The sequence below is a fragment of the Pleurodeles waltl genome, chromosome 4_1 (assembly GCF_031143425.1).
Source record: "Pleurodeles waltl isolate 20211129_DDA chromosome 4_1, aPleWal1.hap1.20221129, whole genome shotgun sequence".
Lineage (NCBI taxonomy): Eukaryota > Metazoa > Chordata > Amphibia > Caudata > Salamandridae > Pleurodeles > Pleurodeles waltl.
Window position 1 is genome coordinate 76,708,574 of NC_090442.1, and position 27,894 is coordinate 76,736,467.

General features: G+C 40.7%; 14 non-coding genes across 14 annotated transcripts; all 14 read right to left on the bottom strand.

Moving 5' to 3' along the window:
* Nucleotides 1-545: 545 nt before the first annotated feature.
* Nucleotides 546-617, bottom strand: TRNAC-GCA (transfer RNA cysteine (anticodon GCA)). Its single transcript has one exon. It is a non-coding gene; the product is annotated as a tRNA-Cys (tRNA).
* A 1,890-nt stretch (nt 618-2,507) lies between these two features.
* On the bottom strand, nt 2,508-2,579 carry TRNAC-GCA (transfer RNA cysteine (anticodon GCA)). The gene has a single exon. It is a non-coding gene; the product is annotated as a tRNA-Cys (tRNA).
* Nucleotides 2,580-4,467: 1,888 nt separating this feature from the next.
* TRNAC-GCA (transfer RNA cysteine (anticodon GCA)) lies at nt 4,468-4,539 on the bottom strand. Its single transcript has one exon. It is a non-coding gene; the product is annotated as a tRNA-Cys (tRNA).
* A 1,888-nt stretch (nt 4,540-6,427) lies between these two features.
* TRNAC-GCA (transfer RNA cysteine (anticodon GCA)) lies at nt 6,428-6,499 on the bottom strand. The gene has a single exon. It is a non-coding gene; the product is annotated as a tRNA-Cys (tRNA).
* A 1,890-nt stretch (nt 6,500-8,389) lies between these two features.
* TRNAC-GCA (transfer RNA cysteine (anticodon GCA)) lies at nt 8,390-8,461 on the bottom strand. Its single transcript has one exon. It is a non-coding gene; the product is annotated as a tRNA-Cys (tRNA).
* Nucleotides 8,462-10,349: 1,888 nt separating this feature from the next.
* Nucleotides 10,350-10,421, bottom strand: TRNAC-GCA (transfer RNA cysteine (anticodon GCA)). Its single transcript has one exon. It is a non-coding gene; the product is annotated as a tRNA-Cys (tRNA).
* A 1,888-nt stretch (nt 10,422-12,309) lies between these two features.
* On the bottom strand, nt 12,310-12,381 carry TRNAC-GCA (transfer RNA cysteine (anticodon GCA)). Its single transcript has one exon. It is a non-coding gene; the product is annotated as a tRNA-Cys (tRNA).
* A 1,888-nt stretch (nt 12,382-14,269) lies between these two features.
* TRNAC-GCA (transfer RNA cysteine (anticodon GCA)) lies at nt 14,270-14,341 on the bottom strand. Its single transcript has one exon. It is a non-coding gene; the product is annotated as a tRNA-Cys (tRNA).
* A 2,090-nt stretch (nt 14,342-16,431) lies between these two features.
* TRNAC-GCA (transfer RNA cysteine (anticodon GCA)) lies at nt 16,432-16,503 on the bottom strand. Its single transcript has one exon. It is a non-coding gene; the product is annotated as a tRNA-Cys (tRNA).
* Nucleotides 16,504-18,595: 2,092 nt separating this feature from the next.
* Nucleotides 18,596-18,667, bottom strand: TRNAC-GCA (transfer RNA cysteine (anticodon GCA)). The gene has a single exon. It is a non-coding gene; the product is annotated as a tRNA-Cys (tRNA).
* A 1,890-nt stretch (nt 18,668-20,557) lies between these two features.
* TRNAC-GCA (transfer RNA cysteine (anticodon GCA)) lies at nt 20,558-20,629 on the bottom strand. Its single transcript has one exon. It is a non-coding gene; the product is annotated as a tRNA-Cys (tRNA).
* Nucleotides 20,630-22,721: 2,092 nt separating this feature from the next.
* Nucleotides 22,722-22,793, bottom strand: TRNAC-GCA (transfer RNA cysteine (anticodon GCA)). The gene has a single exon. It is a non-coding gene; the product is annotated as a tRNA-Cys (tRNA).
* Nucleotides 22,794-24,881: 2,088 nt separating this feature from the next.
* Nucleotides 24,882-24,953, bottom strand: TRNAC-GCA (transfer RNA cysteine (anticodon GCA)). Its single transcript has one exon. It is a non-coding gene; the product is annotated as a tRNA-Cys (tRNA).
* Nucleotides 24,954-27,045: 2,092 nt separating this feature from the next.
* Nucleotides 27,046-27,117, bottom strand: TRNAC-GCA (transfer RNA cysteine (anticodon GCA)). The gene has a single exon. It is a non-coding gene; the product is annotated as a tRNA-Cys (tRNA).
* Between the last annotated feature and the right edge of the window lie 777 nt (nt 27,118-27,894).

Below are 27,894 nucleotides of genomic sequence, written 5' to 3' on the forward strand. Positions count from 1 at the left end.
TGCTTGTTAATAAATCCATGCCGTAAAACATTATCTGTGTGCTGCACACTACAGAATGTAGAAAGATGTATTAAAGTACACAGTATCATGCTGTGTACACAAATTTCAATTTGTCTCTGTGTGCCAATGTACGAACTCTTGTTTTACTCGAATTGATCCATTGTGCAGTTACTGGGCGTGAGTGTGAAAACTGTTAATTTTCGCACAACAGTCTTAAGGATGCACATAAAACTTTGAGCTATTTTGTTTAAATAGTCGTTTTAGTGTGATATACTTTTAATAAATCATCAAGAATTGTAGAAAGTGATATGGAAAGAAATTGACAGCTTCTTTCATGTGTGAAGGGGGCACCCAGATTGATCCATGGTGCAGTTACTGGGTGTGAGTGTGAAAACTGTTAATTTTCAACAAGAGTCTTAAGGGTGCACATAAAACTTTGAGCTATTTTGCTTAATTAGTCGTTTTAGTGTGACATACTTTCAAAAAATCCCCAAGAATTGAAAAAAGCGATACAGAAAGAAATTGACAGCTTCTTTAAAGTATTAAGGGGGCACCCGGATTTGAACAAGGGACCTCTTGATCTGCAGTCAAATGCTCTACCACTGAGCTATACCCCCTTGTTGTAATATTTGGAACTGGATGGACTAGAAACTGCTGCTGTGGATCTCATCAGAACGGCTTCCTCCTTTATAGGCTGTCTCTATACCACCTGCTGATTTATTAGTCACAGGGTCTGGGACACAGCCTGACTCATGCCCCTGGCTACAAGCTGATGGACACACTCAACACACCTGCGGCTTCACTATTCACACCAAAATACATACCATGACAGCAGGTCCTAGGCCAAGGGTGCCAATTCACTCTCAAGCTTACTCTTGCTTCACTAGTCACAGGGACTGCTATGGAGACCGGCTGCTGGTCCTTTCACACAACCCTCTTACGGACGCAGAGAAAACCTAAAACTCTTTTTAATTAGTGGTTTTTCTGTGACATACTTTCGAGAAATCACCAGAAATTGAAATAAGTAACAGAGAATTTTTTTTTTGTTCCTTAAAAGGAGAAGTGGGAAGCAAGACTTGAACTGGGGACCTCTTGATCTGCAGTCACATACTTTACTGCTGAGTTATACACATCCTCTTTTCCAGAAATATGCCTTCACATACACCTTATTACTGCGTGCAGCAGCCTGTAGAGTGCAGACGTCACATATAATACCATGGACTCTGACTAGCACTGAGTTATACCTACTCTGGGATTCCAGCTGTGGGACTAGCTTACTCTCTTGTCTACTCACCATGCTGGAAGTGAGAGTGAGTCTTACTCTCTTCTGCAATCACTCTATGCCCTAAATTACAGTCTTAGTCTCTCGTCTGCTCACTCTCTGCAGTAAGTGTGCAAAGCTGTCAGTGACTCAGCCAGTCTAAGCCTCCTAGCTCATTTAAAAATCTACTGCCTCAGACATTGACAGAACACAACTCTAGTGAGGAAAGACTTCTTTTTAACAGTGCTTTGATTAGCAGTACCATACAACTCTCACACAGTCACTATCTCTTCTAATCAATGCAAGTTCACATAGATGTCTTTTAAAATTCAATTTCTGTGTCCCTCACATGGTAATGTCTTTAACAATGCTATATCTTTGTTTTATGGTAAAACAATTTGATATGATATACATATTGGACTAGTCTTACTGTACATTCTAGTAACGGTAAACTGGTGTGATACTAGTGAAACACACTGGAAACAGTACACAGGCCAGTCACAGTGTTCCAGCATTTGGGTCCAGTTTTGTCTAGCCGATGTTACCTTACATACTAATTACAGTAAATAGGTGTGGTACTGGAGAAAGACACAAGTAACAGCATGCAGGCATTTGTTTCTTACACATATTACTATCAGTAAGCACACATGCTACTGTCCAAACTCAGTTCTAACACTGCAGAGACTTCTGTTACAGTATAAGGACATTTGTGAAAGCATTACGGGCATACAGTGTCCACACACTCACATCTTTGCTGCTGTACAGGCACACAGTGTTTCTTAAAGCACAACAAATCAGCTGTGCTGTGGTAAAAACAGTGGAATATAGAAACTTGTGATTTGTTTACCCATGTATTTTTTCTTTGCACCTGCAATATCTGCTATATGCTCAATTATTAGAAGCAATGCTTGTTAATAAATCCATGCCGTAAAACATTATTTGTGTGCTGCACACTACAGAATGTAGAAAGATGTATTAAAGTACACAGTATCATGCTGTGTACACAAATTTCAATTTGTCTCTGTGTGCCAATGTAGAAACTCTTGTTTTCCTCGAATTGATCCATGGTGCAGTTACTGGGTGTGAGTGTGAAAACTGTTAATTTTCAACAAGAGTCTTAAGGATGCACATAAAACTTTGAGCTATTTTGCTTAATTAGTCATTTTAGTGTGACATACTTTCAAAAAATCCCCAAGAATTGAAAAAAGCGATACAGAAAGAAATTGACAGCTTCTTTAAAGTATTCAGGGGGCATCCGGATTTGAACCAGGGATCTCTTGATCTGCAGTCAAATGCTCTACCACTGAGCTATACCCCCTTGATGTAATATCTGGAACTGGATGGACTAGAAACTGCTGCTGTGGATCTCATCAGAAATGCTTCCTCTTTTATAGGCTGTCTCTATACCACCTGCTGATTTATTAGTCACAGGGTCTGGGACACAGCCTGACTCATGCCCCTGGCTACAAGCTGATGGACACACTCAACACACCTGCTGCTTCACTATTCACACCAAAATACATAGCATGACAGCAGGTCCTAGGCCAAGGGTGCCAATTCACTCTCAAGCTTACTCTTGCTTCACTAGTCACAGGGACTGATATGGATACCAGCTGCTGGTCCTTTCACACAACCCTCTTACGGACGCAGATAAAACCTAAAACTCTTTCTAATTAGTGGTTTTTCTGTGACATACTTTCAAGAAATCTCCAGAAATTGAAATAAGTAACAGAGAATTTTTTTTTGTTCCTTAAAAGGAGAAGTGGGAAGCAAGACTTGAACTGGGGACCTCTTGATCTGCAGTCACATACTTTACTGCTGAGGTATACAGATCCTCATTCAAGCAATATGCCTTCACACACACCTTATTACTGCGAGCAGGAGGCTGTAGAGTGCAGACGTCACATATAATACCATGGACTCTGACTAGCACTGAGTTATACCTACTCTGGGATTCCAGCTGTGGGACTAGCTTACTCTCTTGTCTACTCACCATGCTGGACGTGAGAGTGAGTCTTACTCTCTTCTGCAATCACTCTGTGCCCTAAATTTCAGTCTTAGTCTCTCGTCTGCTCACTCTCTGCAGTAAGTGTGCAAAGCTGTCAGTGACTCAGCCAGTCCAAGCCTCCTAGCTCATTTAAAAATCCACTGCCTCAGACATTGACAGAACACAACTCTAGTGAGGAAAGACTTCTTTTTAACAGTGCTTTGGTTAGCAGTACCATACAACTCTCACACAGTCACTATCTCTTCTAATCGATGCAACTTCACATAGATGTCTTTTAAAATGCAATTTCTGTGTCCCTCACGTGGTAATGTCTTTAACAATGCTATATCTTTGTTTTATGGTAAAACAATTTGATATGGTATACATATTGGACCAGTCTTACTGTACATTCTAGTAACGGTAAGCTGGCGTGATACTAGTGAAACACACTGGAAACAGTACACAGGCCAGTCACAGTGTACCAGAATTTGGGTCCAGTTTTGTCTAGCCGATGTTACCTTACATACTAATTACAGTAAATAGGTGTGCTACTGGAGAAAGACACAAGTAACAGCATGCAGGCATTTGTTTCTTACACATATTACTATCAGTAAGCACACATGCTACTGTCCAAACTCAGTTCTAACACTGCAGAGACTTCTGTTACAGTATAAGGACATTTGTGAAAGCATTACGGGCATACAGTGTCCACACACTCACATCTTTGCTGCTGTACAGGCACACAGTGTTTCTTAAAGCACAACAAATCAGCTGTGCTGTGGTAAAAACAGTGGAATTTAGAAACTTGTGATTTGTTTACCCATGTATTTTTTCTTTGCACCTGCAATATCTGCTATATTCTCAATTATTAGAAGCAATGCTTGTTAATAAATCCATGCCGTAAAACCTTATTTGTGTGCTGCACACTACAGAATGTAGAAAGATGTATTAAAGTACACAGTATCATGCTGTGTACACAAATTTCAATTTGTCTCTGTGTGCCAATGTAGGAACTCTTGTTTTCCTCGAATTGATCCATGGTGCAGTTACTGGGTGTGAGTGTGAAAACTGTTAATTTTCAACAAGAGTGTTAAGGATGCACATAAAACTTTGAGCTATTTTGCTTAATTAGTCGTTTTAGTGTGACATACTTTCAAAAAATCCCCAAGAATTGAAAAAAGCGATACAGAAAGAAATTGACAGCTTCTTTAAAGTATTAAGGGGGCACCCGGATTTGAACCAGGGACCTCTTGATCTGCAGTCAAATGCTCTACCACTGAGCTATACCCCCTTGTTGTAATATCTGCAACTGGATGGACTAGAAACTGCTGCTGTGGATCTCATCAGAACGGCTTCCTCTTTTATAGGCTATCTCTATACCACCTGCTGATTTATTAGTCACAGGGTCTGGGACACAGCCTGACTCATGCCCCTGGCTACAAGCTGATGGACACACTCAACACACCTGCTGCTTCACTATTCACACCAAAATACATAGCATGACAGCAGGTCCTAGGCCAAGGGTGCCAATTCACTCTCAAGCTTACTCTTGCTTCACTAGTCACAGGGACTGCTATGGAGACCAGCTGCTGGTCTTTTCACACAACCCTCTTACGGACGCAGATAAAACCTAAAACTCTTTCTAATTAGTGGTTTTTCTGTGACATACTTTCAAGAAATCTCCAGAAATTGAAATAAGTAACAGAGAAATTTTTTTTGTTCCTTAAAAGGAGAAGTGGGAAGCAAGACTTGAACTGGTGACCTCTTGATCTGCAGTCACATACTTTACTGCTGAGGTATACAGATCCTCATTCAAGCAATATTCCTTCACACACACCTTATTACTGCGAGCAGGAGGCTGTAGAGTGCAGACGTCACATATAATACCATGGACTCTGACTAGCACTGAGTTATACCTACTCTGGGATTCCAGCTGTGGGACTAGCTTACTCTCTTGTCTACTCACCATGCTGGAAGTGAGAGTGAGTCTTACTCTCTTCTGCAATCACTCTGTGCCCTAAATTTCAGTCTTAGTCTCTCGTCTGCTCACTCTCTGCAGTAAGTGTGCAAAGCTGTCAGTGACTCAGCCAGTCTAAGCCTCCTAGCTCATTTAAAAATCCACTGCCTCAGACATTGACAGAACACAACTCTAGTGAGGAAAGACTTCTTTTTAACAGTGCTTTGGTTAGCAGTACCATACAACTCTCACACAGTCACTATCTCTTCTAATCGATGCAAGTTCACATAGATGTCTTTTAAAATGCAATTTCTGTGTCCCTCACGTGGTAATGTCTTTAACAATGCTATATCTTTGTTTTATGGTAAAACAATTTGATATGGTATACATATTGGACCAGTCTTACTGTACATTCTAGTAACGGTAAGCTGGCGTGATACTAGTGAAACACACTGGAAACAGTACACAGGCCAGTCACAGTGTACCAGCATTTGGGTCCAGTTTTGTCTAGCCGATGTTACCTTACATACTAATTACAGTAAATAGGTGTGCTACTGGAGAAAGACACAAGTAACAGCATGCAGGCATTTGTTTCTTACACATATTACTATCAGTAAGCACACATGCTACTGTCCAAACTCAGTTCTAACACTGCAGAGACTTCTGTTACAGTATAGGGACATTTGTGAAAGCATTACGGGCATACAGTGTCCACACACTCACATCTTTGCTGCTGTACAGGCACACAGTGTTTCTTAAAGCACAACAAATTAGCTGTGCTGTGGTAAAAACAGTGGAATTTAGAAACTTGTGATTTGTTTACCCATGTATTTTTTCTTTGCACCTGCAATATCTGCTATATGCTCAATTATTAGAAGCAATGCTTGTTAATAAATCCATGCCGTAAAACATTATTTGTGTGCTGCACACTACAGAATGTAGAAAGATGTATTAAAGTACTCAGTTTCATGCTGTGTACACAAATTTCAATTTGTCTCTGTGTGCCAATGTAGGAACTCTTGTTTTCCTCGAATTGATCCATGGTGCAGTTACTGGGTGTGAGTGTGAAAACTGTTAATTTTCAACAAGAGTCTTAAGGATGCACATAAAACTTTGAGCTATTTTGCTTAATTAGTCGTTTTAGTGTGACATACTTTCAAAAAATCCCCAAGAATTGAAAAAAGCGATACAGAAAGAAATTGACAGCTTCTTTAAAGTATTAAGGGGGCACCCGGATTTGAACCAGGGACCTCTTGATCTGCAGTCAAATGCTCTACCACTGAGCTATACCCCCTTGTTGTAATATCTGCAACTGGATGGACTAGAAACTGCTGCTGTGGATCTCATCAGAACGGCTTCCTCCTTTATAGGCTGTCTCTATACCACCTGCTGATTTATTAGTCACAGGGTCTGGGACACAGCCTGACTCATGCCCCTGGCTACAAGCTGATGGACACACTCAACACACCTGCGGCTTCACTATTCACACCAAAATACATACCATGACAGCAGGTCCTAGGCCAAGGGTGCCAATTCACTCTCAAGCTTACTCTTGCTTCACTAGTCACAGGGACTGCTATGGAGACCGGCTGCTGGTCCTTTCACACAACCCTCTTACGGACGCAGAGAAAACCTAAAACTCTTTTTAATTAGTGGTTTTTCTGTGACATACTTTCGAGAAATCACCAGAAATTGAAATAAGTAACAGAGAATTTTTTTTTTGTTCCTTAAAAGGAGAAGTGGGAAGCAAGACTTGAACTGGGGACCTCTTGATCTGCAGGCACATACTTTACTGCTGAGTTATACACATCCTCTTTTCCAGAAATATGCCTTCACACACACCTTATTACTGCGTGCAGCAGTCTGTAGAGTGCAGACGTCACATATAATACCATGGACTCTGACTAGCACTGAGTTATACCTACTCTGGGATTCCAGCTGTGGGACTAGCTTACTCTCTTGTCTACTCACCATGCTGGAAGTGAGAGTGAGTCTTACTCTCTTCTGCAATCACTCTGTGCCCTAAATTACAGTCTTAGTCTCTCGTCTGCTCACTCTCTGCAGTAAGTGTGCAAAGCTGTCAGTGACTCAGCCAGTCTAAGCCTCCTAGCTCATTTAAAAATCTACTGCCTCAGACATTGACAGAACACAACTCTAGTGAGGAAAGACTTCTTTTTAACAGTGCTTTGATTAGCAGTACCATACAACTCTCACACAGTCACTATCTCTTCTAATCAATGCAAGTTCACATAGATGTCTTTTAAAATTCAATTTCTGTGTCCCTCACATGGTAATGTCTTTAACAATGCTATATCTTTGTTTTATGGTAAAACAATTTGATATGATATACATATTGGACTAGTCTTACTGTACATTCTAGTAACGGTAAACTGGTGTGATACTAGTGAAACACACTGGAAACAGTACACAGGCCAGTCACAGTGTTCCAGCATTTGGGTCCAGTTTTGTCTAGCCGATGTTACCTTACATACTAATTACAGTAAATAGGTGTGGTACTGGAGAAAGACACAAGTAACAGCATGCAGGCATTTGTTTCTTACACATATTACTATCAGTAAGCACACATGCTACTGTCCAAACTCAGTTCTAACACTGCAGAGACTTCTGTTACAGTATAAGGACATTTGTGAAAGCATTACGGGCATACAGTGTCCACACACTCACATCTTTGCTGCTGTACAGGCACACAGTGTTTCTTAAAGCACAACAAATCAGCTGTGCTGTGGTAAAAACAGTGGAATTTAGAAACTTGTGATTTGTTTACCCATGTATTTTTTCTTTGCACCTGCAATATCTGCTATATGCTCAATTATTAGAAGCAATGCTTGTTAATAAATCCATGCCGTAAAACATTATTTGTGTGCTGCACACTACAGAATGTAGAAAGATGTATTAAAGTACACAGTATCATGCTGTGTACACAAATTTCAATTTGTCTCTGTGTGCCAATGTAGAAACTCTTGTTTTCCTCGAATTGATCCATGGTGCAGTTACTGGGTGTGAGTGTGAAAACTGTTAATTTTCAACAAGAGTCTTAAGGATGCACATAAAACTTTGAGCTATTTTGCTTAATTAGTCATTTTAGTGTGACATACTTTCAAAAAATCCCCAAGAATTGAAAAAAGCGATACAGAAAGAAATTGACAGCTTCTTTAAAGTATTCAGGGGGCATCCGGATTTGAACCAGGGATCTCTTGATCTGCAGTCAAATGCTCTACCACTGAGCTATACCCCCTTGTTGTAATATCTGGAACTGGATGGACTAGAAACTGCTGCTGTGGATCTCATCAGAAATGCTTCCTCTTTTATAGGCTGTCTCTATACCACCTGCTGATTTATTAGTCACAGGGTCTGGGACACAGCCTGACTCATGCCCCTGGCTACAAGCTGATGGACACACTCAACACACCTGCTGCTTCACTATTCACACCAAAATACATAGCATGACAGCAGGTACTAGGCCAAGGGTGCCAATTCACTCTCAAGCTTACTCTTGCTTCACTAGTCACAGGGACTGATATGGATACCAGCTGCTGGTCCTTTCACACAACCCTCTTACGGACGCAGATAAAACCTAAAACTCTTTCTAATTAGTGGTTTTTCTGTGACATACTTTCAAGAAATCTCCAGAAATTGAAATAAGTAACAGAGAATTTTTTTTTGTTCCTTAAAAGGAGAAGTGGGAAGCAAGACTTGAACTGGGGACCTCTTGATCTGCAGTCACATACTTTACTGCTGAGGTATACAGATCCTCATTCAAGCAATATGCCTTCACACACACCTTATTACTGCGAGCAGGAGGCTGTAGAGTGCAGACGTCACATATAATACCATGGACTCTGACTAGCACTGAGTTATACCTACTCTGGGATTCCAGCTGTGGGACTAGCTTACTCTCTTGTCTACTCACCATGCTGGACGTGAGAGTGAGTCTTACTCTCTTCTGCAATCACTCTGTGCCCTAAATTTCAGTCTTAGTCTCTCGTCTGCTCACTCTCTGCAGTAAGTGTGCAAAGCTGTCAGTGACTCAGCCAGTCCAAGCCTCCTAGCTCATTTAAAAATCCACTGCCTCAGACATTGACAGAACACAACTCTAGTGAGGAAAGACTTCTTTTTAACAGTGCTTTGGTTAGCAGTACCATACAACTCTCACACAGTCACTATCTCTTCTAATCGATGCAAGTTCACATAGATGTCTTTTAAAATGCAATTTCTGTGTCCCTCACGTGGTAATGTCTTTAACAATGCTATATCTTTGTTTTATGGTAAAACAATTTGATATGGTATACATATTGGACCAGTCTTACTGTACATTCTAGTAACGGTAAGCTGGCGTGATACTAGTGAAACACACTGGAAACAGTACACAGGCCAGTCACAGTGTACCAGAATTTGGGTCCAGTTTTGTCTAGCCGATGTTACCTTACATACTAATTACAGTTAATAGGTGTGCTACTGGAGAAAGACACAAGTAACAGCATGCAGGCATTTGTTTCTTACACATATTACTATCAGTAAGCACACATGCTACTGTCCAAACTCAGTTCTAACACTGCAGAGACTTCTGTTACAGTATAAGGACATTTGTGAAAGCATTACGGGCATACAGTGTCCACACACTCACATCTTTGCTGCTGTACAGGCACACAGTGTTTCTTAAAGCACAACAAATCAGCTGTGCTGTGGTAAAAACAGTGGAATTTAGAAACTTGTGATTTGTTTACCCATGTATTTTTTCTTTGCACCTGCAATATCTGCTATATTCTCAATTATTAGAAGCAATGCTTGTTAATAAATCCATGCCGTAAAACCTTATTTGTGTGCTGCACACTACAGAATGTAGAAAGATGTATTAAAGTACACAGTATCATGCTGTGTACACAAATTTCAATTTGTCTCTGTGTGCCAATGTAGGAACTCTTGTTTTCCTCGAATTGATCCATGGTGCAGTTACTGGGTGTGAGTGTGAAAACTGTTAATTTTCAACAAGAGTGTTAAGGATGCACATAAAACTTTGAGCTATTTTGCTTAATTAGTCGTTTTAGTGTGACATACTTTCAAAAAATCCCCAAGAATTGAAAAAAGCGATACAGAAAGAAATTGACAGCTTCTTTAAAGTATTAAGGGGGCACCCGGATTTGAACCAGGGACCTCTTGATCTGCAGTCAAATGCTCTACCACTGAGCTATACCCCCTTGTTGTAACATCTGCAACTGGATGGACTAGAAACTGCTGCTGTGGATCTCATCAGAACGGCTTCCTCTTTTATAGGCTATCTCTATACCACCTGCTGATTTATTAGTCACAGGGTCTGGGACACAGCCTGACTCATGCCCCTGGCTACAAGCTGATGGACACACTCAACACACCTGCTGCTTCACTATTCACACCAAAATACATAGCATGACAGCAGGTCCTAGGCCAAGGGTGCCAATTCACTCTCAAGCTTACTCTTGCTTCACTAGTCACAGGGACTGCTATGGAGACCAGCTGCTGGTCTTTTCACACAACCCTCTTACGGACGCAGATAAAACCTAAAACTCTTTCTAATTAGTGGTTTTTCTGTGACATACTTTCAAGAAATCTCCAGAAATTGAAATAAGTAACAGAGAATTTTTTTTTGTTCCTTAAAAGGAGAAGTGGGAAGCAAGACTTGAACTGGTGACCTCTTGATCTGCAGTCACATACTTTACTGCTGAGGTATACAGATCCTCATTCAAGCAATATTCCTTCACACACACCTTATTACTGCGAGCAGGAGGCTGTAGAGTGCAGACGTCACATATAATACCATGGACTCTGACTAGCACTGAGTTATACCTACTCTGGGATTCCAGCTGTGGGACTAGCTTACTCTCTTGTCTACTCACCATGCTGGAAGTGAGAGTGAGTCTTACTCTCTTCTGCAATCACTCTGTGCCCTAAATTTCAGTCTTAGTCTCTCGTCTGCTCACTCTCTGCAGTAAGTGTGCAAAGCTGTCAGTGACTCAGCCAGTCTAAGCCTCCTAGCTCATTTAAAAATCCACTGCCTCAGACATTGACAGAACACAACTCTAGTGAGGAAAGACTTCTTTTTAACAGTGCTTTGGTTAGCAGTACCATACAACTCTCACACAGTCACTATCTCTTCTAATCGATGCAAGTTCACATAGATGTCTTTTAAAATGCAATTTCTGTGTCCCTCACGTGGTAATGTCTTTAACAATGCTATATCTTTGTTTTATGGTAAAACAATTTGATATGGTATACATATTGGACCAGTCTTACTGTACATTCTAGTAACGGTAAGCTGGCGTGATACTAGTGAAACACACTGGAAACAGTACACAGGCCAGTCACAGTGTACCAGCATTTGGGTCCAGTTTTGTCTAGCCGATGTTACCTTACATACTAATTACAGTAAATAGGTGTGCTACTGGAGAAAGACACAAGTAACAGCATGCAGGCATTTGTTTCTTACACATATTACTATCAGTAAGCACACATGCTACTGTCCAAACTCAGTTCTAACACTGCAGAGACTTCTGTTACAGTATAGGGACATTTGTGAAAGCATTACGGGCATACAGTGTCCACACACTCACATCTTTGCTGCTGTACAGGCACACAGTGTTTCTTAAAGCACAACAAATCAGCTGTGCTGTGGTAAAAACAGTGGAATTTAGAAACTTGTGATTTGTTTACCCATGTATTTTTTCTTTGCACCTGCAATATCTGCTATATGCTCAATTATTAGAAGCAATGCTTGTTAATAAATCCATGCCGTAAAACATTATTTGTGTGCTGCACACTACAGAATGTAGAAAGATGTATTAAAGTACACAGTATCATGCTGTGTACACAAATTTCAATTTGTCTCTGTGTGCCAATGTAGGAACTCTTGTTTTCCTCGAATTGATCCATGGTGCAGTTACTGGGTGTGAGTGTGAAAACTGTTAATTTTCAACAAGAGTCTTAAGGATGCACATAAAACTTTGAGCTATTTTGCTTAATTAGTCGTTTTAGTGTGACATACTTTCAAAAAATCCCCAAGAATTGAAAAAAGCGATACAGAAAGAAATTGACAGCTTCTTTAACGTATTAAGGGGGCACCCGGATTTGAACCAGGGACCTCTTGATCTGCAGTCAAATGCTCTACCACTGAGCTATACCCCCTTGTTGTAATATCTGGAACTGGATGGACTAGAAACTTCTGCTGTGGATCTCATCAGAACGTCTTCCTCTTTTATAGGCTGTCTCTATTCCACCTGCTGATTTATTAGTCACAGGGTCTGGGACACAGCCTGACTCATGCCCCTGGCTACAAGCTGATGGACACACTCAACACACCTGCTGCTTCACTATTCACACCAAAATACATAGCATGACAGCAGGTCCTAGGCCAAGGGTGCCAATTCACTCTCAAGCTTACTCTTGCTTCACTAGTCACAGGGACAGCTATGGAGACCGGCTGCTGGTCCTTTCACACAACCCTCTTACGGACGCAGAGAAAACCTAAAACTCTTTTTAATTAGTGGTTTTTCTGTGACATACTTTCGAGAAATCACCAGAAATTGAAATAAGTAAGAGAGATTTTTTTTTTTTCCTTAAAAGGAGAAGTGGGAAGCAAGACTTGAACTGGGGACCTCTTGATCTGCAGTCACATACTTTACTGCTGAGCTATACACATCCTCTTTTCCAGCAATATGCCTTCACACACACCTTATTACTGCGAGCAGGAGGCTGTAGAGTGCAGACGTCACATATAATACCATGGACTCTGACTAGCACTGAGTTATACCTACTCTGGGATTCCAGCTGTGGGACTAGCTTACTCTCTTGTCTACTCACCATGCTGGAAGTGAGAGTGAGTCTTACTCTCTTCTGCAATCACTCTGTGCCCTAAATTTCAGTCTTAGTCTCTCGTCTGCTCACTCTCTGCAGTAAGTGTGCAAAGCTGTCAGTGACTCAGCCAGTCTAAGCCTCCTAGCTCATTTAAAAATCCACTGCCTCAGACATTGACAGAACACAACTCTAGTGAGGAAAGACTTCTTTTTAACAGTGCTTTGGTTAGCAGTACCATACAACTCTCACACAGTCACTATCTCTTCTAATCGATGCAAGTTCACATAGATGTCTTTTAAAATGCAATTTCTGTGTCCCTCACGTGGTAATGTCTTTAACAATGCTATATCTTTGTTTTATGGTAAAACAATTTGATATGGTATACATATTGGACCAGTCTTACTGTACATTCTAGTAATGGTAAGCTGGCGTGATACTAGTGAAACACACTGGAAACAGTACACAGGCCAGTCACAGTGTACCAGCATTTGGGTCCAGTTTTGTCTAGCCGATGTTACCTTACATACTAATTACAGTAAATAGGTGTGCTACTGGAGAAAGATACAAGTAACAAATGTAAGCATTTGTTTCTTACACATATTACTATCAGTAAGCACACATGCTACTGTCCAAACTCAGTTCTAACACTGCAGAGACTTCAGTTACAGTATAAGGACATATGTGAAAGCATTACGGGCATACAGTGTCCACACACTCACATCTTTGCTGCTGTACAGGCACACAGTGTTTCTTAAAGCACAACAAATCAGCTGTGCTGTGGTAAATACAGTGGAATTTAGAAACTTGTGATTTGTTTACCCATGTATTTTTTCTTTGCACCTGCAATTTCTGCTATATGCTTAATTATTAGAAGCAATGCTTGTTAATAAATCCATGCCGTAAAACATTATCTGTGTGCTGCACACTACAGAATGTAGAAAGATGTATTAAAGTACACAGTATCATGCTGTGTACACAAATTTCAATTTGTCTCTGTGTGCCAATGTACGAACTCTTGTTTTACTCGAATTGATCCATGGTGCAGTTACTGGGCGTGAGTGTGAAAACTGTTAATTTTCGCACAACAGTCTAAAGGATGCACATAGAACTTTGAGCTATTTTGCTTAATTAGTCGTTTTAGTGTGACATACTTTCAAAAAATCCCCAAGAATTGAAAAAAGCGATACAGAAAGAAATTGACAGCTTCTTTAAATAATTAAGGGGGCACCTGGATTTGAACCAGGGACCTCTTGATCTGCAGTCAAATGCTCTACCACTGAGCTATACCCCCTTGTTGTAATATCTGGAACTGGATGGACTAGAAACTTCTGCTGTGGATCTCATCAGAACGTCTTCCTCTTTTATAGGCTGTCTCTATTCCACCTGCTGATTTATTAGTCACAGGGTCTGGGACACAGCCTGACTCATGCCCCTGGCTACAAGCTGATGGACACACTCAACACACCTGCTGCTTCACTATTCACACCAAAATACATAGCATGACAGCAGGTCCTAGGCCAAGGGTGCCAATTCACTCTCAAGCTTACTCTTGCTTCACTAGTCACAGGGACAGCTATGGAGACCGGCTGCTGGTCCTTTCACACAACCCTCTTACGGACGCAGAGAAAACCTAAAACTCTTTTTAATTAGTGGTTTTTCTGTGACATACTTTCGAGAAATCACCAGAAATTGAAATAAGTAAGAGAGATTTTTTTTTTTTCCTTAAAAGGAGAAGTGGGAAGCAAGACTTGAACTGGGGACCTCTTGATCTGCAGTCACATACTTTACTGCTGAGCTATACACATCCTCTTTTCCAGCAATATCCCTTCACACACACCTTATTACTGCGTGCAGCAGGCTATAGAGTGCAGACGTCACATATAATACCATGGACTCTGACTAGCACTGAGTTATACCTACTCTGGGATTCCAGCTGTGGGACTAGCTTACTCTCTTGTCTACTCACCATGCTGGAAGTGAGAGTGAGTCTTACTCTCTTCTGCAATCACTCTGTGCCCTAAATTTCAGTCATAGTCTCTCGTCTGCTCACTCTCTGCAGTAAGTGTGCAAAGCTGTCAGTGACTCAGCCAGTCTAAGCCTCCTAGCTCATTTAAAAATACACTGCCTCAGACATTGACAGAACACAACTCTAGTGAGGAAAGACTTCTTTTTAACAGTGCTTTGATTAGCAGTACCATACAACTCTCACACAGTCACTATCTCTTCTAATCGATGCAAGTTCACATAGATGTCTTTTAAAATGCAATTTCTGTGTCCCTCACGTGGTAATGTCTTTAACAATGCTATATCTTTGTTTTATGGTAAAACAATTTGATATGGTATACATATTGGACCAGTCTTACTGTACATTCTAGTAACGGTAAGCTGGCGTGATACTAGTGAAACACACTGGAAACAGTACACAGGCCAGTCACAGTGTACCAGCATTTGGGTCCACTTTTGTCTAGCCGATATTACCTTACATACTAATTACAGTAAATAGGTGTGCTACTGGAGAAAGACACAAGTAACAAATGTAGGCATTTGTTTCTTACACATATTACTATCAGTAAGCACACATGCTACTGTCCAAACTCAGTTCTAACACTGCAGAGACTTCAGTTACAGTATAAGGACATATGTGAAAGCATTACGGGCATACAGTGTCCACACACTCACATCTTTGCTGCTGTACAGGCACACAGTGTTTCTTAAAGCACAGCTAATCAGTTGTGCTGTGGTAAATACAGTGGATTTTAGAAACTTGTGATTTGTTTACCCATGTATTTTTTCTTTGCACCTGCAATTTCTGCTATATGCTTAATTATTAGAAGCAATGCTTGTTAATAAATCCATGCCGTAAAACATTATCTGTGTGCTGCACACTACAGAATGTAGAAAGATGTATTAAAGTACACAGTATCATGCTGTGTACACAAATTTCAATTTGTCTCTGTGTGCCAATGTACGAACTCTTGTTTTACTCGAATTTATCCATGGTGCAGTTACTGGGGGTGAGTGTGAAAACTGTTAATTTTCGCACAACAGTCTTAAGGATGCACATAAAACTTTGAGGTGTTTTGTTTAAATAGTCGTTTTAGTGTGATTTACTTCCATTAAATCATCAAGAATTGTAGAAAGTGATATAGAAAGAAATTGACAGTTCTTTCATGTGTGAAGGGGGCACCCAGATTGATCCATGGTGCAGTTACTGGGTGTGAGTGTGAAAACTGTTAATTTTCAACAAGAGTCTTAAGGATGCACATAAAACTTTGAGCTATTTTGCTTAATAAGTCGTTTTAGTGTGACATACTTTCAAAAAATCCCCAAGAATTGAAAAAAGCGATACAGAAAGAAATTGACAGCTTCTTTAAAGTATTAAGGGGGCACCCGGATTTGAACCAGGGACCTCTTGATCTGCAGTCAAATGCTCTACCACTGAGCTATACCCCCTTGTCATAATATCTGGAAGTGGATGGACTAGAAACTGCTGCTGTGGATCTCATCAGAACGGCTTCCTCTTTTATAGGCTCTCTATACCACCTGCTGATTTATTAGTCACAGGGTCTGGGACACAGCCTGACTCATGCCCCTGGCTACAAGCTGATGGACACACTCAACACACCTGCTGCTTCACTATTCCCACCAAAATACATAGCATGACAGCAGGTCCTAGGCCAAGGGTGCCAATTCACTGTCAAGCTTACTCTTGCTTCACTAGTCACAGGGACTGCTATGGAGACCGGCTGCTGGACCTTTCACACAATCCTCTTACGGACGCAGATAAAACCTAAAACTCTTTTTAATTAGTGGTTTTTCTGTGACATACTTTCAAGAAATCTCCAGAAATTGAAATAAGTAACAGAGAATTTTTTTTTTGTTCATTAAAAGGAGAAGTGGGAAGCAAGACTTGAACTGGGGACCTCTTGATCTGCAGTCACATACTTTACTGCTGGGCTATACACATCCCCCTTCCCAGAGAAATGCCTTCACACACACCATATTACTGCTAGCAGGAGGCTGTAGAGTGCAGACGTCACATATAATACCATGGACTCTGACTAGCACTGAGTTATACCTACTCTGGGATTCCAGCTGTGGGACTAGCTTACTCTCTTGTCTAGTCACCATGCTGGAAGTGAGAGTGAGTCTTACTCTCTTCTGCAATCACTCTGTGCCCTAAATTTTAGTCTTAGTCTCTCGTCTGCTCACTCTCTGCAGTAAGAGTGCAAAGCTGTCAGTGACTCAGCCAGTCTAAGCCTCCTAGCTCATTTAAAAATCCACTGCCTCAGACATTGACAGAACACAACTCTAGTGAGGAAAGACTTCTTTTTAACAGTGCTTTGATTAGCAGTACCATACAACTCTCACACAGTCACTATCTCTTCTTATCGATGCAAGTTCACATAGATGTCTTTTAAAATACAATTTCTGTGTCCCTCACGTGGTAATGTCTTTAACAATGCTATATCTTTGTTTTATGGTAAAACAATTTGATATGGTATACATATTGGACCAGTCTTACTGTACATTCTAGTAACGGTAAGCTGGCGTGATACTAGTGAAACACACTGGAAACAGTACACAGGCCAGTCACAGTGTACCAGCATTTGGGTCCAGTTTTGTCTAGCCGATGTTACCTTACATACTAATTACAGTAAATAGGTGTGCTACTGGAGAAAGACACAAGTAACAGCATGCAGGCATTTGTTTCTTACACATATTACTATCAGTAAGCACACATGCTACTGTCCACACTCAGTTCTAACACTGCAGAGACTTCTGTTACAGTATAAGGACATTTGTGGAAGCATTACGGGCATACAGTGTCCACACACTCACATCTTTGCTGCTGTACAGGCACACAGTGTTTCTTAAAGCACAATAAATCAGCTGTGCTGTGGTAAATACAGTGGAATTTAGAAACTTGTGATTTGTTTACCCACGTCTTTTTTCTTTGCACCTGCAATTTCTGCTATATGCTCAATTATTAGACGCAATGCTTGTTAATAAATCCATGCCGTAAAACATTATCTGTGTGCTGCACACTACAGAATGTAGAAAGATGTATTAAAGTACACAGTATAATGCTGTGTACACAAATTTCAATTTGTCTCTGTGTGCCAATGTACGAACTCTTGTTTTACTCGAATTGATCCATTGTGCAGTTACTGGGCGTGAGTGTGAAAACTGTTAATTTTCGCACAACAGTCTTAAGGATGCACATAAAACTTTGAGCTATTTTGTTTAAATAGTCGTTTTAGTGTGATATACTTTTAATAAATCATCAAGAATTGTAGAAAGTGATATAGAAAGAAATTGACAGCTTCTTTCATGTGTGAAGGGGGCACCCAGATTGATCCATGGTGCAGTTACTGGGTGTGAGTGTGAAAACTGTTAATTTTCAACAAGAGTCTTAAGGATGCACATAAAACTTTGAGCTATTTTGCTTAATTAGTCGTTTTAGTGTGACATACTTTCAAAAAATCCCCAAGAATTGAAAAAAGCGATCCAGAAAGAAATTGACAGCTTCTTTAAAGTATTAAGGGGGCACCCGGATTTGAACCAGGGACCTCTTGATCTGCAGTCAAATGCTCTACCACTGAGCTATACCCCCTTGTTGTAATATTTGGAACTGGATGGACTAGAAACTGCTGCTGTGGATCTCATCAGAACGGCTTCCTCCTTTATAGGCTGTCTCTATACCACCTGCTGATTTATTAGTCACAGGGTCTGGGACACAGCCTGACTCATGCCCCTGGCTACAAGCTGATGGACACACTCAACACACCTGCGGCTTCACTATTCACACCAAAATACATACCATGACAGCAGGTCCTAGGCCAAGGGTGCCAATTCACTCTCAAGCTTACTCTTGCTTCACTAGTCACAGGGACTGCTATGGAGACCGGCTGCTGGTCCTTTCACACAACCCTCTTACGGACGCAGATAAAACCTAAAACTCTTTTTAATTAGTGGTTTTTCTGTGACATACTTTCGAGAAATCACCAGAAATTGAAATAAGTAACAGAGAATTTTTTTTTTGTTCCTTAAAAGGAGAAGTGGGAAGCAAGACTTGAACTGGGGACCTCTTGATCTGCAGTCACATACTTTACTGCTGAGTTATACACATCCTCTTTTCCAGAAATATGCCTTCACACACACCTTATTACTGCGTGCAGCAGGCTGTAGAGTGCAGACGTCACATATAATACCATGGACTCTGACTAGCACTGAGTTATACCTACTCTGGGATTCCAGCTGTGGGACTAGCTTACTCTCTTGTCTACTCACCATGCTGGAAGTGAGAGTGAGTCTTACTCTCTTCTGCAATCACTCTGTGCCCTAAATTACAGTCTTAATCTCTCGTCTGCTCACTCTCTGCAGTAAGTGTGCAAAGCTGTCAGTGACTCAGCCAGTCTAAGCCTCCTAGCTCATTTAAAAATCTACTGCCTCAGACATTGACAGAACACAACTCTAGTGAGGAAAGACTTCTTTTTAACAGTGCTTTGATTAGCAGTACCATACAACTCTCACACAGTCACTATCTCTTCTAATCAATGCAAGTTCACATAGATGTCTTTTAAAATTCAATTTCTGTGTCCCTCACATGGTAATGTCTTTAACAATGCTATATCTTTGTTTTATGGTAAAACAATTTGATATGATATACATATTGGACTAGTCTTACTGTACATTCTAGTAACGGTAAACTGGTGTGATACTAGTGAAACACACTGGAAACAGTACACAGGCCAGTCACAGTGTTCCAGCATTTGGGTCCAGTTTTGTCTAGCCGATGTTACCTTACATACTAATTACAGTAAATAGGTGTGGTACTGGAGAAAGACACAAGTAACAGCATGCAGGCATTTGTTTCTTACACATATTACTATCAGTAAGCACACATGCTACTGTCCAAACTCAGTTCTAACACTGCAGAGACTTCTGTTACAGTATAAGGACATTTGTGAAAGCATTACGGGCATACAGTGTCCACACACTCACATCTTTGCTGCTGTACAGGCACACAGTGTTTCTTAAAGCACAACAAATCAGCTGTGCTGTGGTAAAAACAGTGGAATTTAGAAACTTGTGATTTGTTTACCCATGTATTTTTTCTTTGCACCTGCAATATCTGCTATATGCTCAATTATTAGAAGCAATGCTTGTTAATAAATCCATGCCGTAAAACATTATTTGTGTGCTGCACACTACAGAATGTAGAAAGATGTATTAAAGTACACAGTATCATGCTGTGTACACAAATTTCAATTTGTCTCTGTGTGCCAATGTAGGAACTCTTGTTTTCCTCGAATTGATCCATGGTGCAGTTACTGGGTGTGAGTGTGAAAACTGTTAATTTTCAACAAGAGTCTTAAGGATGCACATAAAACTTTGAGCTATTTTGCTTAATTAGTCGTTTTAGTGTGACATACTTTCAAAAAATCCCCAAGAATTGAAAAAAGCGATACAGAAAGAAATTGACAGCTTCTTTAAAGTATTAAGGGGGCACCCGGATTTGAACCAGGGACCTGTTGATCTGCAGTCAACTGCTCTACCACTGAGCTATACCCCCTTGTTGTAATATCTGCAACTGGATGGACTAGAAACTGCTGCTGTGGATCTCATCAGAACGGCTTCCTCTTTTATAGGCTGTCTCTATACCACCTGCTGATTTATTAGTCACAGGGTCTGGGACACAGCCTGACTCATGCCCCTGGCTACAAGCTGATGGACACACTCAACACACCTGCTGCTTCACTATTCACACCAAAATACATAGCATGACAGCAGGTCCTAGGCCAAGGGTGCCAATTCACTCTCAAGCTTACTCTTGCTTCACTAGTCACAGGGACTGCTATGGAGACCAGCTGCTGGTCCTTTCACACAACCCTCTTACGGACGCAGATAAAACCTAAAACTCTTTCTAATTAGTGGTTTTTCTGTGACATACTTTCAAGAAATCTCCAGAAATTGAAATAAGTAACAGAGAATTTTTTTTTGTTCCTTAAAAGGAGAAGTGGGAAGCAAGACTTGAACTGGGGACCTCTTGATCTGCAGTCACATACTTTACTGCTGAGGTATACAGATCCTCATTAAAGCAATATTCCTTCACACACACCTTATTACTGCGAGCAGGAGGCTGTAGAGTGCAGACGTCACATATAATACCATGGACTCTGACTAGCACTGAGTTATACCTACTCTGGGATTCCAGCTGTGGGACAAGCTTACTCTCTTGTCTACTCACCATGCTGGAAGTGAGAGTGAGTCTTACTCTCTTCTGCAATCACTCTGTGCCCTAAATTTCAGTCTTAGTCTCTCGTCTGCTCACTCTCTGCAGTAAGTGTGCAAAGCTGTCAGTGACTCAGCCAGTCTAAGCCTCCTAGCTCATTTAAAAATCCACTGCCTCAGACATTGACAGAACACAACTCTAGTGAGGAAAGACTTCTTTTTAACAGTGCTTTGGTTAGCAGTACCATACAACTCTCACACAGTCACTATCTCTTCTAATCGATGCAAGTTCACATAGATGTCTTTTAAAATGCAATTTCTGTGTCCCTCACGTGGTAATGTCTTTAACAATGCTATATCTTTGTTTTATGGTAAAACAATTTGATATGGTATACATATTGGACCAGTCTTACTGTACATTCTAGTAACGGTAAGCTGGCGTGATACTAGTGAAACACACTGGAAACAGTACACAGGCCAGTCACAGTGTACCAGCATTTGGGTCCAGTTTTGTCTAGCCGATATTACCTTACATACTAATTACAGTAAATAGGTGTGCTACTGGAGAAAGACACAAGTAACAGCATGCAGGCATTTGTTTCTTACACATATTACTATCAGTAAGCACACATGCTACTGTCCAAACTCAGTTCTAACACTGCAGAGACTTCTGTTACAGTATAAGGACATTTGTGAAAGCATTACGGGCATACAGTGTCCACACACTCACATCTTTGCTGCTGTACAGGCACACAGTGTTTCTTAAAGCACAACAAATCAGCTGTGCTGTGGTAAATACAGTGGAATTTAGAAACTTGTGATTTGTTTACCTATGTATTTTTTCTTTGCACTTGCAATTTCTGCTATATGCTCAATTATTAGAAGCAATGCTTGTTAATAAATCCATGCCGTAAAACATTATCTGTGTGCTGCACAGTACAGAATGTAGAAAGATGTATTAAAGTACACAGTATCATGCTGTGTACACAAATTTCAATTTGTCTCTGTGTGCCAATGTACGAACTCTTGTTTTACTCGAATTGATCCATGGTGCAGTTACTGGGCGTGAGTGTGAAAACTGGTAATTTTCGCACAACAGTCTTAAGGATGCACATAAAACTTTGAGGTATTTTGTTTAAATAGTCGTTTTAGTGTGATATACTTTCAATAAATCATCAAGAATTGTAGAAAGTGATATAGAAAGAAATTGACAGCTTCTTTCATGTGTGAAGGGGGCACCCAGATTGATCCATGGTGCAGTTATTGGGTGTGAGTGTGAAAACTGTAAATTTTCAACAAGAGTCTTAAGGATGCACATAAAACTTTGAGCTATTTTGCTTAATTAGTCGTTTTAGTGTGAGATACTTTCAAAAAATCCCCAAGAATTGAAAAAAGCGATACAGAAAGAAATTGACAGCTCCTTTAAAGTATTAAGGGGGCACCTGGATTTGAACCAGGGACCTCTTGATCTGCAGTCAAATGCTCTACCACTGAGCTATACCCCCTTGTTGTAATATCTGGAAGTGGATGGACTAGAAACTGCTGCTGTGGATCTCATCAGAACGGCTTCCTCTTTTATAGGCTCTCTATACCACCTGCTGATTTATTAGTCACAGGGTCTGGGACACAGCCTGACTCATGCCCCTGGCTACAAGCTGATGGACACACTCAACACACCTGCTGCTTCACTATTCACACCAAAATACAAAGCATGACAGCAGGTCCTAGGCCAAGGGTGCCAATTCACTCTCAAGCTTACTCTTGCTTCACTAGTCACAGGGACTGCTATGGAGACCGGCTGCTGGTCCTTTCACACAACCCTCTTACGGACGCAGAGAAAACCTAAAACTCTTTTTAATTAGTGGTTTTTCTGTGACTTTCAAGAAATCTCCAGAAATTGAAATAAGTAACAGAGAAGTTTTTTTTTTGTTCCTTAAAAGGAGAAGTGGGAAGCAAGACTTGAAATGGGGACCTCTTGATCTGTAGTCACATACCTTACTGCTGAGTTATACAGATCCTCATTCAAGAATTATGCCTTCACACACACCTTATTACTGCGAGGAGCAGGCTGTAGAGTGCAGACGTCACATATAATACCATGGACTCTGACTAGCACTGAGTTATACCTACTCTGGGATTCCAGCTGTGGGACTAGCTTACTCTCTTGTCTACTCACCATGCTGGAAGTGAGAGTGAGTCTTACTCTCTTCTGCAATCACTCTGTGCCCTAAATTTCAGTCTTAGTCTCTCGTCTGCTCACTCTCTGCAGTAAGTGTGCAAAGCTGTCAGTGACTCAGCCAGTCTAAGCCTCCTAGCTCATTTAAAAATCCACTGCCTCAGACATTGACAGAACACAACTCTAGTGAGGAAAGACTTCTTTTTAACAGTGCTTTGGTTAGCAGTACCATACAACTCTCACACAGTCACTATCTCTTCTAATCGATGCAAGTTCACATAGATGTCTTTTAAAATGCAATTTCTGTGTCCCTCACGTGGTAATGTCTTTAACAATGCTATATCTTTGTTTTATGGTAAAACAATTTGATATGGTATACATATTGGACCAGTCTTACTGTACATTCTAGTAACGGTAAGCTGGCGTGATACTAGTGAAACACACTGGAAACAGTACACAGGCCAGTCACAGTGTACCAGCATTTGGGTCCAGTTTTGTCTAGCCGATATTACCATACATACTAATAACAGTGAATAGGTGTGCTACTGGAGAAAAACACAAGTAACAGCATGCAGGCATTTGTTTCTTACACATATTACTATCAGTAAGCACACATGCTACTGTCCAAACTCACTTCTAACACTGCAGAGACTTCTGTTACAGTATAAGGACATTTGTGAAAGCATTACGGGCATACAGTGTCCACACACTCACATCTTTGCTGCTGTACAGGCACACAGTGTTTCTTAAAGCACAACAAATCAGCTGTGCTGTGGTAAATACAGTGGAATTTAGAAACTTGTGATTTGTTTACCCACGTATTTTTTCTTTGCACTTGCAATTTCTGCTATATGCTCAATTATTAGAAGCAATGCTTGTTAATAAATCCATGCCGTAAAACATTATCTGTGTGCTGCACACTACAGAATGTAAAAAGATGTATTAAAGTACACAGTATCATGCTGTGTACACAAATTTCAATTTGTCTCTGTGTGCCAATGTACGAACTCTTGTTTTACTCGAATTGATCCATGGTGCAGTTACTGGGCGTGAGTGTGAAAACTGTTAATTTTCGCACAACAGTCTTAAGGATGCACATAAAACTTTGAGGTATTTTGTTTAAATAGTCGTTTTAGTATGATATACTTTCAATAAATCATCAAGAATTGTAGAAAGTGATATAGAAAGAAATTGACAGCTTCTTTCATGTGTGAAGGGGGCACCCAGATTGATCCATGGTGCAGTTATTGGGTGTGAGTGTGAAAACTGTTAATTTTCAACAAGAGTCTTAAGGATGCACATAAAACTTTGAGCTATTTTGCTTAATTAGTCGTTTTAGTGTGAGATACTTTCAAAAAATCCCCAAGAATTGAAAAAAGCAATACAGAAAGAAATTGACAGCTCCTTTAAAGTATTAAGGGGGCACCCGGATTTGAACCAGGGACCTCTTGATCTGCAGTCAAATGCTCTACCACTGAGCTATACCCCCTTGTTGTAATATCTGGAAGTGGATGGACTAGAAACTGCTGCTGTGGATCTCATCAGAACGGCTTCCTCTTTTATAGGCTCTCTATACCACCTGCTGATTTATTAGTCACAGGGTCTGGGACACAGCCTGACTCATGCCCCTGGCTACAAGCTGATGGACACACTCAACACACCTGCTGCTTCACTATTCACACCACAATACATAGCATGACAGCAGGTCCTAGGCCAAGGGTGCCAATTCACTCTCAAGCTTACTCTTGCTTCACTAGTCACAGGGACTGGTATGGAGACCGGCTGCTGGTCCTTTCACACAACCCTCTTACGGACGCAGATAAAACCTAAAACTCTTTTTAATTAGTGGTTTTTCTGTGACATACTTTCGAGAAATCACCAGAAATTGAAATAAGTAAGAGAGAATTTTTTTTTTGTTCCTTAAAAGGAGAAGTGGGAAGCAAGACTTCAACTGGGGACCTCTTGATCTGCAGTCACATACTTTACTGCTGAGCTATACACATTCTCTTTCCCATAAATATGCCTTCACACACACCTTATTACTGCGTGCAGCAGGCTGAAGAGTGCAGACGTCATATATAATACCATGGACTCTGACTAGCACTGAGTTATACTTACTCTGGGATTCCAGCTGTGGGACCAGCTTACCCTCTTGTCTACTCACCATGCTGGAAGTGAGAGTGAGTCTTACTCTCTTCTGCAATCACTCTGTGCCCTAAATTTCAGTCTTAGACTCTCGTCTGCTCACTCTCTGCAGTAAGTGTGCAAAGCTGTCAGTGACTCAGCCAGTCTAAGCCTCCTAGCTCATTTAAAAATCCACTGCCTCAGACATTGACAGAACACAACTCTAGTGAGGAAAGACTTCTTTTTAACAGTGCTTTGGTTAGCAGTACCATACAACTCTCACACCGTCACTATCTCTTCTAATCGATGCAAGTTCACATAGATGTCTTTTAAAATGCAATTTCTGTGTCCCTCACGTGGTAATGTCTTTAACAATGCTATATCTTTGTTTTATGGTAAAACAATTTGATATGGTATACATATTGGACCAGTCTTACTGTACATTCTAGTAACGGTAAGCTGGCGTGATACTAGTGAAACACAGTGGAAACAGTACACAGGCCAGTTACAGTGTACCAGCATTTGGGTCCAGTTTTGTCTAGCCGATGTTACCTTACATACTAATTACAGTAAATAGGTGTGCTACTGGAGAAAGACACAAGTAACAGCATGCAGGCATTTGTTTCTTACACATATTACTATCAGTAGGCACACATGCTACTGTCCAAACTCAGTTCTAACACTGCAGAGACTTCTGTTACAGTAAAAGGACATTTGTGAAAGCATTACGGGCATACAGTGTCCACACACTCACATCTTGGCTGCTGTACAGGCACACAGTGTTTCTTAAAGCACAACAAATCAGCTGTGCTGTGGTAAATACAGTGGAATTTAGAAACTTGTGATTTGTTTACCCATGTATTTTTTCTTTGCACCTGCAATTTCTGCTATATGCTCAATTATTAGAAGCAATGCTTGTTAATAAATCCATGCCGTAAAACATTATCTGTGTGCTGCACACTACAGAATGTAGAATGATGTATTAAAGTACACAGTACCATGCTGTGTACACAAATTTCAATTTGTCTCTGTGTGCCAATGTACGAACTCTTGTTTTACTCGAATTGATCCATTGTTCAGTTACTGGGCGTGAGTGTGAAAACTGTTAATTTTCGCACAACAGTCTTAAGGATGCACATAAAACTTTGAGGTATTTTGTTTAAATAGTCGTTTTAGTGTGATATACTTTCAATAAATCATCAAGAATTGTAGAAAGTGATATAGAAAGAAATTGACAGCTTCTTTCATGTGTGAAGGGGGCACCCAGATTGATCCATGGTGCAGTTACTGGGTGTGAGTGTGAAAACTGTTAATTTTCAACAAGAGTCTTAAGGATGCACATAAAACTTTGAGCTATTTTGCTTAGTTAGTCGTTTTAGTGTGACATACTTTCAAAAAATCCCCAAGAATTGAAAAAAGCGATACAGAAAGAAATTGACAGCTTCTTTAAAGTATTAAGGGGGCACCTGCATTTGAACCAGGGACCTCTTGATCTGCAGTCAAATGCTCTACCACTGAGCTATATCCCCTTGTTGTAATATCTGGAACTGGATGGACTAGAAACTTCTGCTGTGGATCTCATCAGAACGGCTTCCTCTTTTATAGGCTGTCTCTATACCACCTGAGGATTTATTAGTCACAGGGTCTCGGACACAGCCTGACTCATGCCCCTGGCTACAAGCTGATGGACACACTCAACACACCTGCTGCTTCACTATTCACACCAAAATACATAGCATGACAGCAGGTCCTAGGCCAAGGGTGCCAATTCACTCTCAAGCTTACTCTTGCTTCACTAGTCACAGGGACTGCTATGGAGACCGGCTGCTGGTCCTTTCACACAACCCTCTTACGGACGCAGATAAAACCTAAAACTCTTTCTAATTAATGGTTTTTCTGTGACATACTTTCAAGAAATCTCCAGAAATTGAAATAAGTAACAGAGAATTTTTTTTTGTTCCTTAAAAGGAGAAGTGGGAAGGAAGACTTGAACTGGGGACCTCTTGATCTGCAGTCACATACTTTACTGCTGAGCTATACAGATCCTTATTCAAGAAGTATGCTTTCACACACACCTTATTACTGCGAGCAGGAGGCTGTAGAGTGCAGACGTCACATATAATACCATGCACTCTGACTAGCACTGAGTTATACTACTCTGGGATTCCAGCTGTGGGACTAGCTTTCTCTCTTGTCTACTCACCATGCTGGAAGTGAGAGTGAGTCTTACTCTCTTCTGCAATCACTCTGTGCCCTAAATTTCAGTCTTAGTCTCTCGTCTGCTCACTCTCTGCAGTAAGAGTGCA